Source organism: Somniosus microcephalus, chromosome 16, assembly GCF_052327205.1.
Source record: "Somniosus microcephalus isolate GS21.2 chromosome 16, FLI_Smic_1.0, whole genome shotgun sequence".
NCBI lineage: Eukaryota > Metazoa > Chordata > Chondrichthyes > Squaliformes > Somniosidae > Somniosus > Somniosus microcephalus.
The window spans coordinates 6,783,481-6,802,192 of record NC_141002.1 but is presented as its reverse complement, the minus strand read 5'-3'; the positions used below and the strand labels follow the sequence as shown (position 1 = coordinate 6,802,192).

The 18,712-nt window shown below is 45.1% G+C and overlaps 1 long non-coding RNA gene across 1 annotated transcript in view; it reads right to left on the bottom strand.

The window, feature by feature from the left end:
* LOC147105961 (uncharacterized) overlaps window positions 1–18,657 on the bottom strand; it is a 55,270-nt gene extending 36,613 nt beyond the window's left edge. The window contains exons 1-2 of the long non-coding RNA XR_015081305.1: window positions 17,358–18,657; window positions 3,201–4,109 (exon numbers count right to left, since the gene is read on the bottom strand). This is a non-coding gene — a long non-coding RNA (uncharacterized LOC147105961). The remainder of the gene's footprint in view (window positions 1–3,200; window positions 4,110–17,357) is intronic.
* Between the last annotated feature and the right edge of the window lie 55 nt (window positions 18,658–18,712).

Below are 18,712 nucleotides of genomic sequence, written 5' to 3'. Positions count from 1 at the left end.
GGAAGTCTAAATACACTACGTCCACTGGTTCCCCTTTATCCACCCTATATGTTACTTCCTCAAAGAACTCCAGCAAATTTGTCAAACATGACTTTCCCTTCATAAAACCATGCTGACTTTGTCCTATTAAATGATGATTATCCAAATGCCCTGTTACTGTCTCCTTAATAATGGACTCCAAAATTTTACCTACCACAGATGTTAGGCTAACCGGTCTATAGTTTCCAGCCTTCTGTCTACTGCCCTTTTTAAATAAGGGTGTTACATTAGCAGTTTTCCAGTCTGCCGGGACCATTGCCGAGTCCAGGGAGTTTTGGAAAATTATTACCAATGCATCCACAATCCCTGCCGCCACTTCCCTCAAGACCCTAGGATGTAAGCCATCAGGTCCAGGTGATTTATCCGCCTTGAGTCCCATTATTTTACCGAGTACCACTTCCTTAGTGATTTTGATCGTGTTTAGCTCCTCCCCCCCTTTAGCCCCCTGTTTGTCCAATGTTGGGATATTCTTAGTGTCTTCTACTGTAAAGACTGATATAAAATATTCATTCAGTGTTTTTGCCATCTCCATATTTCCCACCATTAATTTCCCGGTCCCATCCTCTAAGGGACCAACATTTACTTTAGCCACCCTTTTTCTTTTTATATAACTATAAAAACTCTTACTATCTGTTTTTATATTTTTTGCTAATTTACTTTCATAATCTATCTTCCCTTTCTTAATCAATCTTTTTGTTATTTTTTGCTGTCTTTTAAAGTTTTCCCAAACCTCTATCCTCCCACTAGATTTGGCTACCTTATATGCCCTTGTTTTTAGTCAAATACTATCCTTAATTTCTTTACTTAGCCACGGATGGCTGTCTTTTCTTTTACACCCTTTTCTTCTCAGTGGAATATATATTTTTTGGAAGTTGTAAAATAACTCCTTAAATGTACACCACTGATCATGTATCGTCTTACCCTTTAATCTATTTTCCCAATCCACTCTACTCAATTCCGTTCTCATACCTTCATAGTCTCCTTTATTCAAGCTTAGCACGCTTGTTTGAGATCCAACCTTCTCACCCTCTAATTGAATATGGAATTCAACCATGTTATGGTCACTCATTCCAAGGGGATCCTTTACTAGGACATTTTTAATTAATCCTGTCTCGTTACACAGGACCAAATCTAAGGTTGCTTGCCCCCTGGTCGGTTCAGTTACATACTGCTCAAGAAACCCATCCCTAATACACTCAATGAACTCGTTCTCAAGGCAGCCCTGCCCAATTTGATTTGTCCAATATGGTAGTTAAAATCCCCCATAATTACAGATGTTCCCTTATTACAAGCCTCAACTATTTCCTGATTGATACTCCATCCAACAGAGTTGCCACAGTTCAGAGGCCTATGGACTACGCCCACTAGTGTTTTTTTCCCCTTATTATTCCTTACCTCCACCCAAACTGTTTCATTGTCCTGATCTTTTGACCCAATATCCTTTCACTGTATTACAGTGATTCCTTCCTTTATAAACATAGCCACCCCACCTCCCCTTCCTTCCTGCCTGTCCTTCCTGATCGTTAAATAACCTGGTATGTTTAATTCCCAGGCATTGTCACCCTGCAGCCATGTCTCTGTAATGGCCACAAGATCATACCCATATGTAGTTATTTGTGCCATTAACTCATCTATTTTGTTACGAATGCTACGTGCATTCAGATAGAGAACTTTCAAAGATGTTTTGTGACACTTAGTTCCTGCTTTTGCCCTTTGTATTACTTTACCTTTTACTCCATACCTTCTGCCCCTTCCTGACATGCTCTGGTTTTTAATTTCCCCACTGCGACCTAAGTCGATGACCTTCTCTGTTGTCATTTGTATTATTTGCTCTCTAGGAACCTCCCCCCCACTAGTTAGTTTAAAGCCCTCTCTACAGCCCTAGTTATATGATCCGCCAGGACTCTAGTCCCAGCACTGGCCAAGTGAAGCCCATCCCAACTGAACAGCTCCCTCCTGCCCCAGTACTGGTGCCAGTGTCCCAGGAAGCAAAACCCATTTCTCCCACACCAGTCTTTGAGCCACGCATTTAACTCTCTAATTTTATTTGTCCTAGCCAAATTCGCTCGTGGCTCAGGTAATAATCCAGAGATTATTACCCTTGTGGTTCTGCTTTTTAATTTGACCCCTAGCTGCTCAAACTCCCTCAGCAGAACCTCCTTCCTTGTCCTATCTATGTCGTTGGTACCAACATGGACCACAACAACTGGATCCTCTCCCTCCCACTCCAAGTTTCTCTCCAGTCCAGAGGAGATGTCCTTAACCCTGGCACTGGGCAGGCAACACAGCCTTCGGGACTCTCGCTCTCGGCTGCAGAGAACTCTATCTATCCTCTGGGAGAAGTGTCTCAGACCCCGCGGTCTGTGCGAGCACCTTCTCGTTCTCTCTTGGTTGGTACAGCTTTTTATTCTATTTTCATCCAATCACATTGTATTGCAATAATCACCTGATCACATTGTATTACAATAATCACCTGATCACATGGATTCTTTTCAGTATTAATAAAGGTTAGTTACATCTTACTATGCCTTTGGTTACAGGTCAAATTCCCATGACCCCTATATTCTGCTGTGTCTACAAATTTTAGCTAAAGCAGCACATTTCTTATCGCTTAACACACATTCTGTCTTGTCCCACAGCTGCATCTTATCTCTGTTTTGCAAAGTTTCTCTACACACTGTCCTTTGTGCAAAACTAGCGAAAGTAGCACAAAAGTCTTTTTCACATGAGAAAGTCTTTTTCATAAAAGAAAGTTGTTATTCTGAGAGGGTTCATTTTAACCCCTTCAGTCCCTCCTGTTGGTCCTGCACCAAATTTAGATTTTGGCTAGGGATACCAACTTCTCTTCTACTTTTACCATCCCCAGGATTACTCCTAACTGATGGCTTAAACTTAGTACCTAAGTTCGTCTTTCCCCTCTGTCTATCTTGTTGTGCTAGGCGTGGTAGTCTGTGCAAATGACTAAAGAACTTTACATGTATGTTACTATCGCTATCAGTTCATTATCCCGCATTAACTGTTCGGTTTCTGGCTTAATATTGATTATATCAACTGTAGCAACCGGCACTATTCGGGACACAGCTGCCCTACAGCATGCTTTCAGAACCGTCATTATAACACAAAATAATACTGCAACTATAGTGACAATTGTAAGTCCTTACCATTTCTATTTGTCTTTTGATGCTTGATATTCGACCTTGCTGGCATTTGTGCTATCTTTTTCCGCTTGCCTGTTGTCAGTCCCTGGTCTAAGAATTAAAACCCATCTTTGAATCTAATAGTTATTTCTTTATTGACTTCTCACAATCGGCTGTTGACTAATCTAGCCAGCTCTTATTGCTCTCTCAACTTGGGCGTTAGTTAGTAGGGAGTCTTGAAGATTTCTCCCTTCCTTACAGTCCATTCCTTTGAGGAGAAGGAGCAACCTCTGACCCCTTACTCAAATTCAATTCACTGTTCCGGTGTTCCAATTCTGCCCCACCTGGGACCCCTCTGTTTCTTCTATCTTTCCTGATGTTACCCCGCCTGGGGTCTCCTCTACATTGCTTCGGATCTTCTCTTTCGGTGTGCTCAATTAATATGTTAGTGCTTGTCAGTCATGGGCATGAGTACCCAATTGGCTTATGTATCAAAGTCTTACTACACACGTTACATATATCAAATACACTAGCATTACAAGTTGGATAACTACCACAGCATGTGAAATAATACAAACCTAAGGGTGTGCTGATGTATTAAGCCCAATACCCAATCAATGTGAGTTGTCCCCTATGCTGTCAATTTCAATATCTATTCTCGAGTTGTCTTGCTCCAAAACATAAAAATGCTTTAAGGAGGAGTTCAGTCGCATCATGAGCTCACTGAAACCCACAAACAACAGGGGAATGTCATATCCGAGTATCTGAATTGTGCCACATAATTGTGTAGCTCATACTTAAAAACGTGTTGGTTGATGAGACAGGTCCTGTTAGACCCGTAAAGCATGGTAATTGCAGTAGTAGTGACACAGGAGGCACCACTAAAATCACCTCATACTGGATTCATACTGGTTTTTCCCCACGCTCTGTTACCTACAAAACACAATTATTACAGTCACAGTTAAATTCAGTCTTACAATCATATCAAATACATTACAGTTCAACATCTAATCAACAAATCATGGATTTAAAAGATTCTCCAGATCTCTCTTTTGCTCGTATCCATCTTGTGGATAATTCTTACTAATCATGATTTCTCCTTAGCCCTCGATTGTACCAATCCAGATCCCATGCAACTCTCCACTTCAACTTTAATCCCTCTAACAGGTACCCATGTGTTTAACTCTATTCTGATTGTTTCATTAATTAGATAGTTTCTCAATGGAGTATGCTTTAAAAGTTGTCTCGCTCTCCTGAGCCACATTACCCCTTTCATGTCTTGCTGTTGTCAAGTAACTGAGCATGTCTGAGACCTGTTCTTCAGTGCAGATTCACCATACATTCCTGGATGGCAATTACCTCATATGTAACAAATCACATTTGCACACTCATGCCGGTATCTCAATATCATGCCACACATGCCATTCGATACAAGCCTTTCTCGGACTTTCAGGTATCTTATCAAAAGATTGTAGTCGTCTAATGGCTGAATACTTTTTCAAGGTCTTACTTGCTGCTATTTAAGCTTTGAGCTGAGCTCTTGGCCCTCTGCCTGTAACCTGGCCACTTCAGCCTGCTTGATTTCAAGCTGATTTTTAGCAGTAACTAGCCCTACATTAATCTCTTCCATTTCTTTCTCCTGAAGTGCTCTTTCCTGTAGTTGTGCTTTCACTAATGCAGTTTTCTCAGCTATTAGGCTCTCCAAAAGCATAATCTGTTGCTTAAAGTTATTCTCAAGATTCAACTTTTCTTTTTCCACGGTCTCTATTGTTGCCTGACTTTTCTCAATGTTTTCCGAAAACTGCTTTAACCTGTCAACTTTTTCAAGTAAAGCATCTTCCTTTTCAGCTAGAAGGGAGGCAAGAGAATTTTCATTCTGCTTTGACTTCATTAATTTATTCTCCAAGTCTGAAACCAGTTCTTCCTTGGTCTGGCAATCTACCTGGAGATTTAGTAAGCAGTCGTTCAAATTATTTTCTTCTTGTTTCAGGTCATCGAGTTCAGACTGATTTTATTTTCAGTTTTGTTTCTGCTCTTTTAAACTGCCTGAGAGCATTTTGCAAGTTCTCATTCAGTAGTGTAATTCTCCTGTTTTAATTTTACAATCTCAATCACTTTCCTTTAATTACCATTCATATCTTATTCATGAGTCCTGGAAAAACTTTACTGTCCAGTACAATATTTAAGATAGAAAACATAGATCAAACATTCTCACTTGATCCAAGTTATTAACACATTTTATTATCATTATTTTTAGAGGATCTTTTATTTTCCCAAAAGTAACCAAATATATAGTGCCTGAGTCCATTTTGTCATTTCAAAATTATCCCAAAATCCAAATAGCAGTACAGTTGAACTGACAGGTTTTGTCAATATTCAATTTCATCTCTATCAATTTATCTTCCATTTCCAATTTCAGAAACAAGTGATTCTTAGGCTAGATAGCTTAAACAGTGTTTTTAACATTAGAGACAGAAGTGCTGCAATTAGTTTACAAGGTAACTTCCATATAACAAAAGAAAGAAGGGAATCCATTGTGACTCTGCTTAGAGCCCAAGGGGTTAATTTATCAAATCTTAATTTTCCCTCTGTCACTGTGGTGAAATAATAACTTAAAATTAAGAAACGTAAATTTAATAATGTCCAATATCTTTAGATTTCATACTAAAGTTGTTGCTTGGTGAACTTAAACAGCTGTCAGTGGAAAGGGTTAACTCCTTTGCAGGATTTTTAAGAAGGTGGAGCAAAACATTATCAAATGCACGCAACTGCGTCAATTCACGTAAATCAAAAAAAAGAACTTTCCTGATCGAAAGACAGTTGTGTTTTCACACTTTAACTAAACACGAACACGGAGGTAATATGGACAGTGAAGAAGGACGGGATTGAGCAAAGTTCACAAGCTAAGTAAGTCTTTGTAAGGAACTCTGTAACTATCGGATGTTCTTGCGGAGCGGAGTTATCTTATTCAATGCGGTCTACACAAATTTACACCAACCAAAATTTCACTGTGGCCACAATGAAAGTCTGGTTTTAATAGGTTAATTAATCTCATAACTCCAATTTAATCCAGATCTTGTAAACATTCAAATTAATTTTCTTCCAAGCACATTGGCAACTGTAACTTAAGGCAGAAGCTTATCTTTTGTAAAACTATGGACAGAGAAACAAAACAAAATAGCACATTCTTGCAGAAAACAGTAAATTACATCATATTTTCTTATCAAATCAAACTGCTTTAGAAGATTTCACCACAGCAACCGTGACTCCAAGGTTAAATCTTAGACTGAAACTTAATCTTTTATTAAACAAACTTTTTGTTGCTCTTCTCAGTTTTTACACACCAGCTAAACTTAAATTAGTTCAAAGTTTTTTTCAATTCTTGGAGCACAATCTTATTCGCACATGCTTCCAAAATCCAAGACAAAACAAACGTTTTTAAACGTGTTATGTTCATTAATAATTAGTCGTTTTTATTAAGAACAGCTAGCTTTTGCGAGACACTTTATTGAGCACATGTGGACTAGGTACAGTATCTGTAGAGGCATCCATCTTGACTGCTGCCTTGTGGGTAGCCTAGTGCATTGTGGGTAGCCCACTCTTATATACATACAGCACCACCTAGTGTACCATTCCAGAATGACAGGTTACTGATCATTACATCCCCCTTTCGTTGAGGTTAAACAAAATCAGTATCAATCAATATCAATCAATAACAACATAAACATCTTCAACAGTCAATACATTTTCAATGTAGTTTTCTTTGTACTCAAAGATTAAGTCTATCAGGCTTTTTTACTTCACGTGTGGATCTTCTCAGCACAGGTAAGTCTGATGTGTTTTCATGAGAGCCTGTATGTGTATTTGTGTTAGATTGTTCTGGTGGTGAGTGACAAGATTCAGTTGCGGCCAAAGATGTGCGGGTTAGGTTGATTGGCTATGATAAATTGACCCTTAGTGTTAGGGGGATTAAGTACGTGGGGTTACGGGGATAGGGTGGGATATGTGTTGATGTAGGGGTTACGGGGATCGGGTGGGATATGTGTCGGTGCAGGCTCGATGGGCCGAAATGGCCTCTATCTGCACTGTGGGGTTTCTGTGATTCTGTGATTGTCATCGATTTGCTCTTCGATAGTCTCTTGTGTTTTTAGGAGGGAATGGCGGTTCCTCCTGAGAATCTGTCCTTCCTCAGTTCTAACAGTGTATGACCTTGGTCCTACTTCCTCAAGAACTGTAGCTTTCCTGTTCCATGCACCGGATCCTCAATCCTGACAACATCATCCCTTGTCAATGGTTTCAGAGTTTTGGATGACTTGTCATAGTATCACAGAATCACAGAAACCCCACAGTGCAGATAGAGGCCATTTCGGCCCATCGAGCCGACACATATCCCACCCGATCCCCGTAACCCATACACCAACACATATCCCACTCTATCCCCGTAACCCCACGTATTTAATCCCCCTAACACTAAGGGTCAATTTATCATAGCCAATCAACCTAACCCGCACATCTTTGGACTGTGGGAGGAAACCGGAGTGCCCGGTGGAAACCCACGCAAACACGGGGAGAATGTGCAAACTCCACACAGACAGTCACCCGAGGCCAGATTCGAACCCGGGTCTCTGGCGCTGTGAGGCAACAGTGCTAACCACTATGCCACCGTGCCACAGTATGATTTCTGTTTCAGCTTTAACAGTTGAAGTCTCTGTCTCAGTTCCTTACACTGCTTTTCTTTTGCACAGCAGGGTAGCGTGGTACGCAACTTGCAACCCATTAGGAGTTCAGCAGGTGAAGAACCAGAGTCTAAAGGTGAGGCTCGGTAGGTCAGCAGGGTGAGATACGGATCAGACTTGCTTTCTGTCACTTTCTTCAGTAGCTGCTTGAGAACTTGAACACCTTTCTCTGCCTTACCATTCGACTGAGCATACAAAGGACTGGATGTGATGTGTTGAAAGTCATAATGTGCTGCAAACTGTTGCCACTCTTTACAGTTGAAGCACGGACCATTGTTCCTAATGGCAATCCTGGGAATTCCATGTCTGGTGAAGATGGATTTCACATGCATTATGAAACTGCTTGCTGTGGTGCTTGAGAGCAGCACCATCTCAGGATAGTTAGAATAGTAGTCAATCACTATTAGATAGTCTTTACCATTTAAATGAAAAAGGTCCATACCAACCTTTTGCCATGGTGCTGTTGGTATGTCAGCTACTATCATTGGTTCCTTTGCTTGTTTGTTTTGGTGTTTCTGACATGTCTCACATTTGCCTATCATGTTCTCAATGTCCTTATTTATGCCAGGCCAATAAACAGTGTCTCTTGCTCTCCTTTTGCATTTTTCAATTCCGAGGTGTCCCTCATGAATCCTTTTGAGCATGTCTTGATGTAGAGCCTGTGGAATGACTATTCTGTTCTGTTTTAGTAGTAGTCCACTTGCGACACTCAATTCTGACCTTATGTGAAAATATTTTGGACAGGAACCTTTTGGCCAACCATGATGAATGTTCTCTATTACTGTTTGTAATACTGTATCTTTTACTGTTTCTTCTGCTATTTGCTTTGATTTTGTGTCTGACATGGGCAGCGCAGCAGTGACCATACTCACATGAACATCCACGTCTTCTTCAGTAGAGCTCACATGACTCATTGTGGGTGCTCGGGATAGTGCAGCTGCTAACACTATGCATTTGCCTGGTGTGTAGATCAGTTCAAAGTCATATCTTTGCAGCTTCATCATGAGTCGTTGAATCCTTGGAGACATCTCATTCAGATTTTTTTTTTTGATGGCAACCAATGAGCTGTGGTCTGTCTCAACTGTGAAGGTGGGAAGTCCATATATGTAGCCATGAAACTTTTCTAGTCCAACTACCAAGCCTAGACATTCCTTTTCAATCTGGGCGTATTGACACTCAGTATCAGTCATAGACCTGGAGGCATAGGCAACAGGCTTCCAATCTTCACCCTCTGCTTGTAGCAAGACCACACCTAGGCCATCTTTTGATGCATCCATTGACACTTTGATTCTTTTTGTTGGGTCAAAGAAGGTGAGTACAGATGTGGTTGTCAGCACTGTTTTGAGCTTTATCCACTCTTGTTCATGTATTTCTGTCCATGCAAACTCATTTGTTTTACGTAGCAGATCTCGCAGACAGGCTGTCTTGGCTGACAAGTTAGGAATGAACTTTCCAATGAAGTTTATCATCCCCATGATGCGTAGCACTCCTTTTTTGTCAGTGGGTCGGGGCATTTTGAGTATGGCGTTTACTTTTTCCATATCTGGCTCTATTCCTTTACCAGATAGATTATCTCCTAAGAAAGTGACTTTCTGGACGCCAAACTGACACTTGGCTTTGTTGAGCTTCAGTCCATTCCGGCGTATGCTCTGTAGCACTTTAGTCAGTCTCTCATTGTGTTCTTTCAGTGTGGAGCCCCAGATGATGATGTCATCAACATAGACCCGAACTCCTTCCAGACCTTCAATTATGTGTTCCATCGCTCTATGAAAGATTTCAGATGCAGATATTATCCCGAAAGGCATTCTGAGGAAACAATACCTGCCAAATGGTGTGTTGAAGGTACAGTATTTGGTGCTCTCTTCATCCAGTTTTAGTTGCCAAAATCCTTGTGAGGCATCGAGCTTTGTAAAGTATCTGGCACCTGACATTTCACTGGTGATTTTTTCTCGCTTGGGAATCTGGTAGTGTTCACGTTTTATGTTTGCATTTAAGTCCTTTGGATCCATGCATATTCTTAGATCATTGTTCTTTTTCTTTACACATACCATGGAGTTAACCCAGTCTGTTGGCTCTTCGACTTTCCTGATGACTCCTAGTGTGGTCATTCTGTCCAGTTCATTCTTGAGCCGGTCACGCGGGGTGCTGGAACTCTTCGTGGAGCATGTACCACTGGCTGAGCATCCTCCTTTAGTTGGATCTTGTAAGTGAATGGTAGAACTCCAAATCCTTTGAACACATCCTGGAAATTATTCACTACAGAATCCACCGAGTCATCTGGTCTGCTTATGGCACAGTTTATACGGTAGACTCTCTTGACCAGTTCTAAGTCCTCACAAGCTTTGTCACCCAGTAGTGAATCAAGTCCTTCAGACACAACAGAAAACATGAGATGATGCACTTTGTCTTTGACTGTCACTTTAAGTCTGCATACACCTAAGCTATCTATTTTCTGTCCATTATAGTCCTTCAGTAGTACTGACTTTTTCTGTATTTTGGGCTTTTCTTTCATATTGTTAATGTCACTCATACTGATTAAGTTTGCTTTTGCCCCAGTGTCTAGTTTCAATGTAACTAATGCTCCATTTACCTGCAGTGGGATCATCCATTTGTCCTCTGTTACTGCATTAACTTTATGTTCAGCATTGTTAATTCCTGAGGGCTGCACATTTTCTGTATCCTTTTTGATATTGTCACATGACACCATTCCTACAAAACATGTCTCACTTAAATCAGTGTCCTCAATCACATTAACTCGGTGCCCTTTCTTTGTTTTTACTTTTGAAAAGCATTGTTTAGCAAAGTGATTCTTTCCATTACACTTTGTGCACATTTTTCCAAATGCTGGGCATTGTCTTAACTGGTGTTTGTAATCACAGCATTTACAATTAAACATTTCATCCTCCGATTGCTTTTCATTTCTGTTCTGCCCATGTTTCTTCCCCTTGTAGGACACAGCACCGACAGCAGCATTATCACTCATTACAATCGCATCATTATTGATTTCATTGAAAGTCTTCGCGTGCTTTCGAGCTAGCTCACTGGCTTGGCATATTTTCACAGCAATTTGCAATGTTAGTTCGGTTTCTCTCAACAGACGTTCCCTGACTTTTTTTATCATGAATACCAAACACAATCTGGTCACGAATCATGGATGCTTTCAGCTCAGAGAAATTACATGTCTGTGCTTTCAGTTTCAGATCAGTCATAAAGCTATCAAAAGTCTCATTTTGCTGCTGTGTCCGAGAACAGAAGATGTACCTCTCATAGGTTTCATTCTTTTTGGGAGAACAATGTGTATCAAACTTCTTTAGCACATCGTCTAATTTTTCTCTGTTCTCCTCTGGATTAAATACAAATGTATTAAATACCTCTATCGCCTGTCGGCCTGCAACCATGAGCAGCAACGCTATTTTCCTTGCGTCTGGCTTCATACCGTACCCGATGGCAGCAATGCAGAGTTCGAATTGTTGTTTAAAAGTCTGCCAATAGTAGTCGATATTTCCTGTGAGTTTCAAACGCTCTGGTGCCTTCAAATTCTCCATGTCATGTTGCACAATATTCAGCAGATCATACCAATCCTGGTACCATGTTATGTTCATTAATAACTAGTCGTTTTTATTAAGAACAGCTAGCTTTTGCTAGACACTTTATTGAGCACATGTGGATTAGGTACAGCATCTGTAGAGGCATCCATCTTGACTGCTGCCTTGTGGGTAGCCTAGTGCATCGTGGGTAGCCCACTATCATATACATACATCACCACCTAGTGTACCATTCCAGAATGACAGGTTACTGATCATTACACATAGCAATCGTGACTCCAAGGTTAAATCTTAGACTGAAACCTAATCTTTTACGAAACAAACTTTTTGTTGCTCTTCTCAGTTTTTACACACCAGCTAAACTTAAATTAGTTCAAAGGTTTTTTTCAATTCTTGGGGCACAATCTTATTCACACATGCTTCCAAAATCCAAGACAAGGCAAAAGTTTTTTAATGCTTTTAACACAGAGAAGTGGGTGGAGCTAAACCACACATAACAGAATCTTTCTTTTAAAGAACATCTAATCAGACAAAAGAAATATTGTAACTTCTTAAACATTCATAGTCAGGAAAACTTTCACACAAACTGAAATTCCAGCATTTTTTTAAGGTTCCTTTCACTCAGCAAATCATGGCCTAGAAATTCAGTATAGCCACGTTTAGGGCGGTAAAGTCGGGCGGGCGCTAAAGTTTGTGCCCGCCGGAAAGTGGAGGCCACTTCGCCGATATTCAGTAGCTTTGGTCAAGGAGTTTGGGCGAGCGCTAAAATTGGCGTTGCACCCCTATCTTTAGGCGCTAAGCCGGCGGTGCAGACTCATACCGCCGAGGCCGGGCGCAGCGCAGGTGCGGTCATGTTTTGATTGACAGCAGACACCCTGATGCCGGCCAGCTCTTAAAGGGGGAAGGGTCGAGTTGGTCTGCTGCCACGCCCTGGATACTGCAGCCCTCCAGCTAGGCCTAAACACTGCTGCTGGAGAGAAATAGCACCAGCAACGATGCAGAGGGCCCGTGAGCGAGCGCAGCGCTTCTCTGCCCATGCTTTGAGGGTGCTGCTTAGGGGTTTGGAGAAGAACAGAGATATCTTGTGCCCGGACAGTGGCAAGAAGGCTCCCAAGAGGCTGTACAGGAGAGCCTGGAGGGAAATCGCCCAGAGGGTCACAGCCAACAGCGATGTCCCCAGGACTGGTGACCAATGCCGCAAGAAGTTTAACGACCCCACTCGGATGGTCAGGGTGAGTACCCTTTCCAGTGTCCTCCTCATCCTTGCATGTGCACCTCACATTATGGGCAAAGGGACCTCAAAGGCCTAATGGCCAGCCCTCCTCCAGCAGCTATGGCACTGGCATGATCATCAATAGCACTTTCTGCACTTGACACACTGGCCAAGCTATTCGACCATGGGAGGCAGTGCACACAACAACAGGGCACCACACTGGCCAAGCTATTAGACCATGGGAGGCAGTGCACACAACAACAGGGCACCACACTGGCCAAGCTATTCCACCATGGGAGGCAGTGCACACAACAACAGGGCACCACACTGTACTTAGAGGCCGTCCTTTCTCTTGCAGGCCAAGCTGGCGCAGAATCTGAAGAGCCGGACTGTCACCGGGGGAGGCCGTGTCCAGTTCCAGGAGCTCAGTGAGCTGGAGGAGCACGTGGCTCGACTCATGCGTGCCCGGGTGATTGGCCCCATTGCTATTGGAGATGCCGACCCTGTGCTGGGCCCCAATGGTAAGGACATGACCGTTTGGACTTCTCTCGTTCCCCTTGCGCTTCAGATCTACATCCTTTGCCACTGTCCCACCAATGCGCATAGTGCCACCACTCATGCCTCCCTCGCTGATGCCCTGTCCTCACTCTAAAGCTACTCTTGTGCCTTCCTGCTTTCAGCTGGTGAGGAGGAGGTCCCTGAAGCTGCGAGTGTCAGTCCCTCGGAAGAGGAGGACGACGAGGACCAAGAGGAAGGCGGCACATCGGGGGAACCCTCATCCGCGCCAGGGGATGGCAATGGAGGGGACACGTCTTGCCTGGAAGAGAGCCAGGGGGAAGTGTTGCAGGGGGGTGTAGCTCCTGTGCCCAGTGGCTTCCAGCCACACGGGAAGGGTCGGGCAGCACAGCTGCCTTCTCCCCAGAGGCGGCAAGTGTTGCAGGGGGGTGTAGCTCCTGGGCCCAGTGGCGTCCAGCCACGTGGGAAGGGTCGGGCAGCACAGCTGCCTTCTCCCCAGAGGGAGCAAGTGTTGCAGGGGGGTGTAGCTCCTGGGCCCAGTGGCGTCCAGCCACGCGGGAAGGGTCGGCCAGCTCGGCGGCCTTCTCCCCAGAGGGAGAGTCCGGCCTCCAGTCCGGAGATGGTCCTCGCCCAGGAGGTGCGCCTCCTTGATCAAATGTCCGTGGACTCGGAGCGGCGCCACACCGAGTTCATGGGGGTTGTGGGACAGTTGCCTCAGGCCATTGAGTCCCTGGCTCATAGTGTGGCCGATTTCGGGGACTCACAGGCCAGGGGTGTCGAACAACTCGCGGCAGCACAGGACGCGAGTCGAGAGTTCATGAGTGGTGCCGTGCAGACACTGGCTGGTCTGATGCGGGCACAGACCAGGGCAGTACGGGCACTCACTTCTGCCACACTCGCTGTGTCACGGACGCATCGCCAGGGCACCCGCCGCGCTGCTGCAGCACAGCGGTCTGGCCTTCACCAGATTGCTGCGCTTGCTGCAGTGCCAGCCCGGCCGAGTGCCAGTGTCTCTGGCGACCAGCGAGCGCCTGGCATCAGCCAGCTTGCCCCCATTGCTGCAGCCGCCACTGCCACTCCCCCAGCAAAGCTGCGACGAGCTGCTGGAGAGACTGATGCTGGCCAGCCACAGCTGCAGCAGTCAGCAGCCGGCCCCTCCAGGGCCGGACCTCGTCTAGGCCGACCCCCAAGGGCATCTTCCGTCACGCATTGTGCCCCTCAGGAGCCTTCACCCAGCCTTGCAACACACACAGGGCCCAGGTTGAGGCGGAGCAGCAGGTCGGGCAGGGGCTGGAGAAGCCTGCACAAGGACTCGCCCTCTTGGCACACCAAGTAGAGTGTGTTGCCAGATGTTTTTTTATATGGGGGTGTTTGTGTTCTGTATGGGGGGGGCTTATTTTGGTAAGGCCGAAGATGAAGGCAAATGTTTTTTTAGATGGGGGTGTTTGTGTTCTGTATGGGGGGGTTTGTCTTGGTAAGGCCGAGGATGAAGGCCAATTGGATGGACAAGTTTTGTTATTCCTCCGCAGGTTGTGGGAGTGAGATATGTTTTTGACTGTTTTTTGGGGGTCTTGTCTGTTTTTGTGTTTCATGTGGGAAGGGCCCTGAGTTTGTTAAATAAAGCTTTTTATTTATTCAGCTTGTCCATGTGTCATGTTTCAAGTGGTTGTTGCGTTAACCGGCTGAGGGCTTGCGGAGCGGCTGCATTCAAGTGCGTTCATTGCCACAAGCCATTCCCTGAGAGGGGGCCTAGAAGTGTCGTTCAATAAGCCGCCGGCGGACGGCCCTTGGACCTTGTGGCTCCCTCCTGGGCTGGTACTCCTCCTCCTCCTCCTCCTCCTCCTCATGGTCCTCCTGCTCGTCCTCCTGAGGTGGTGGTCCAACGTGAGGTGGCAGTGCCTGAGTCCTGCGAATAGCCAGGCTGTGCAGCATGCAGCAAACGACGACGAACTGGGAGACTCTATCCGGCGAATACTGTAGAGATCCGCCGGAACGATCCAGGCAGCGGAACCGTTGCTTGAGGACGCCAATCGTTTGCTCTATGATGTTCCTTGTGGCTTGATGGCTTTCGTTGTATGCCTCCTCAGCAGGGGTCCTGGGTGCGCGGAGCGGGGTCATGAGCCATGTACACAAAGGGTAGCCCTTGTCCCCGATAAGCCATCCCCTTGGGGGAGGCTGTGCCTGGAACATGTCAGCCACAGTAGTCTGGCGCAGGATAAATGCATCGTGGCTGCTTCCTGGAAAGCGGGCATTGACAGATAGGATGCGCTGCCTGTGGTCACACACCAGCTGTACATTGAGGGAATGGTAGCCCTTCCGGTTGCGGTAATCCTCGGCATTGTCGATAGGTGCCCGCATAGCCACATGCGTGCAGTCAATGGCGCCCTGCACCATGGGGAAGTCGGCGATCCTGGCAAATCCGACTGCACGCTGCTCCTGCCTCTCTAGGGTCATGGGGAAGGAGATGAATTGGTGTCTCCTTGCGAAAAGGTCATCGGTGACCTGCCGGATGCAGCGATGCACGGCGAACTGGGAGATGTTCGCTATGTCCCCAGCAACGGCTTGGAAGGAGCCGCTTGCATAAAAGTTCAGAGCCACCGTGACCTTCACTTCCACCGACAGAGACGTCCTGCACATCAGCTGTGGACGCAGATCTCTGTGAAGCAGCTGGCAGATCTCTGCAATCACCTCCCTTCTGAAGCGCAGCCTCTTAACACAATGCGCGGCAGTCATGGTGAGATAGGACACCTGCTGGCGGTATTCCCTGAGTGGGTAAGGCCTACGTTGCCGACGCCTGATGGCCCCTCTGCGTCTAGGCATGGCTGCCCCTCTCACACAGCGTCTGCGAGCCTTTCGCACATAATGCTGAAACTGAGGGTTGGAACCCCATGCAGCCCCCATAATATACTTGCAAACAGTGAAATCACAATGAGTCAAATTTCCAAGCTCTGGCCAGAAGCCAAAAATACCTCTCCTACGTTGTCCCAAATCAGTAAGGTCTGTTCCTTGGTCTCTGTCCAGAAATCCAAAGCACTAAAGTCATTGCAGCAAAATGGCTGGCCTTTATAGTCCAGTCTGAGTGCCCTTTAATTAGCGCTCCCCGAGGCCCGCAGGGCCTCTGCTGCGTTCGACTTCACAGTTCTTAACAGCGCCACGCCCACATTGGGCGGGCGCCACTGAAGTTCCGGTTTGGGGCGCACAAACAGCGTTGCACGACGAAATGACGTCATAAGCTGCGCGCGCAGCTGAGCGGGCGCAAACACTTTGCGCCGGCGCTAAATGTCAACTGAAGTTGGGCGTAGGTGCAGATCGGCCTGCGCCAGGGCGCTAAGTGCCTAGCGCTCGAAATCTACCCCTCTTATGGCGCTAACGGCTGGCGAACGCAACTGAATTTCTGGGCCCATGTGTTTTATTTGTCTCAGCACAAATGTTAATAACTTCCATGTCAGTAAAACTTTAAGTTTCTCTTTTTTCATCGGTGTCCCCATCTTCTTTCTCTTTGTTTATCCTTTAGTTTTGCCAATTTTCTTCCCCCTAATTTTGTCACCTGCTCCTGTAGATTTTCGTTTTAATTTCCTCGGTCTTTTGAATGACCATTACTAATTGGTGTACCAATAAAACTCCCGCTTTCTTTGTCTTACTTCCCTTTTGTGTCTCCCACCATTCTCATTGGTACACTGGTACCTTAGACGGATCCCATCCATCCTTTTTCATCTTATCTATCAAACCTTTCTGATCGTCAGCATACAGCCAACTCAATGAGCCCGGCGGTCCCCAATCTGGGCCTCCGCCTTCTGTCATAATGTATTATTTTTGATACTAGACTACCGCGTTCCGGTCCTCCCTAGTAACTCGTTCTCAGAGGTCTACCTATCATCCACCACTAGTGATGGCGGTCCTGACTTGTAACTATCTCGCTGTCAGAGGTGATTATTTCACTTGTAGCCGTTAATACATTAATACCATACGTCGCGTCCTGCAATACAACAGAGAGACTTTTAGTCTGTCTCGGATTCCCAACTAACTCTGGCCTTCATGTGGGGCCCAATTGCCCTCTTAATTCCGGCTCAGTATGGGTCCTCGAGACATTTACATTCCGAAATAACACATCAGATGTCAATCAACTTAACCACTATTCAAACTTATCCACTATTTAAACTGCATCTCTCACCCGTCACGGATACCAGATTCTTTTGGTACTGCGTCGCTGTCACACCGCCCTTCTGAGTGATCCAATTTCTGGACGGTCAAGATTTGACTACTCGCCCCGTTCACTGGTGCAGGTGGTCTTCCAGTTCTGAAGTACCCTGCTCGCAGCGCCAACTTGTTGTGGTGAAAATAAATTTGCATCTAAACCGTGTAAAAGTAAAAAGATGCAGTTTATTGAAAAAAAACAAACAGAAAACATAAGAACATAAGAAATAGGAGCAGGAGTAGGCCAATCGGCCCCTCAAGCCTGCTCCGCCATTCAATAAGATCATGGCTGATCTGATCCTAACTGCCAATCCACGATCACAGAACCATCTCCTGCATCTAACAGAATTAGACACATGAAATAGGAGCAGGATCAGGCTACACGGCCCTTGGGCCCGCTCCGCTACCCACAGGGCCATGACTGATCCAAACCTAGACTCATGTCCAAATTCCTGCCCGCTCCCCGTAACCCTTAATTCCCTTTACTTCTAGGAAACTGTCTATTTCTGTTTTAAATTTATGTAATGATGTAGCTTCTACAGCTTTTTGGGGCAGCATGTTCCAGGGACCTACCACCCTCTGAGTGAAGTAGTTCCTCCCCATCTCAGTTTTGAAAGAGCAGCCACTTATTCTAAGACTATGCCCCCTAGTTCTAGTTTCACCCATCATCGGGAACATCTTCCCTGCATCCACCCGATCCAACCCCTTCACAATCTTATATGTTTCAATAAGATCGCCTTTCGTTCTTCTGAACTCCAATGAGTAGAGTCCCAATCTACTCAACCTCTCCTCATATGTCCATCCCCTCATCCCCGGGATTAACCGAGTGAACCTTCTTTGTACTGACTCGAGAGCAAGTATGTCCTTTCTTAAGTATGGACACCAAAACTGTACGCAGTATTCCAGGTGCGGTCTCACCAATACCTTGTACAACTGAAGCAATACCTCCCTATTTTTATATTCTATCCCCCTAGCAATGAAAGCCAACATTCCATTGGCCTTCTTAATCACTTGCTGCACCTGCATACTAACCTTTTGAGTTTCGTGCACCAGGACCCCCAGATCCCATTGTACTTCAGTACTTTCCAGTTTCTTGCCATTAAGATAATAACTTGCTCTACGATTTTTCCTGCCAAAGTGCATAACCTCACACTTTCCAGTATTGTATTCCATCTGCCAAATCTCTGCCCACTTACTTAGCCTGTCTATGTCCCCTTGAAGGTTTTTTACGTCCTCCTCACTGACTACTTTCCCCCCCATCTTAGTATCATCTGCAAACTTTGATATGATACACTCGGTCCCCTCCTCCAAATCATTAATATAGATTGTAAA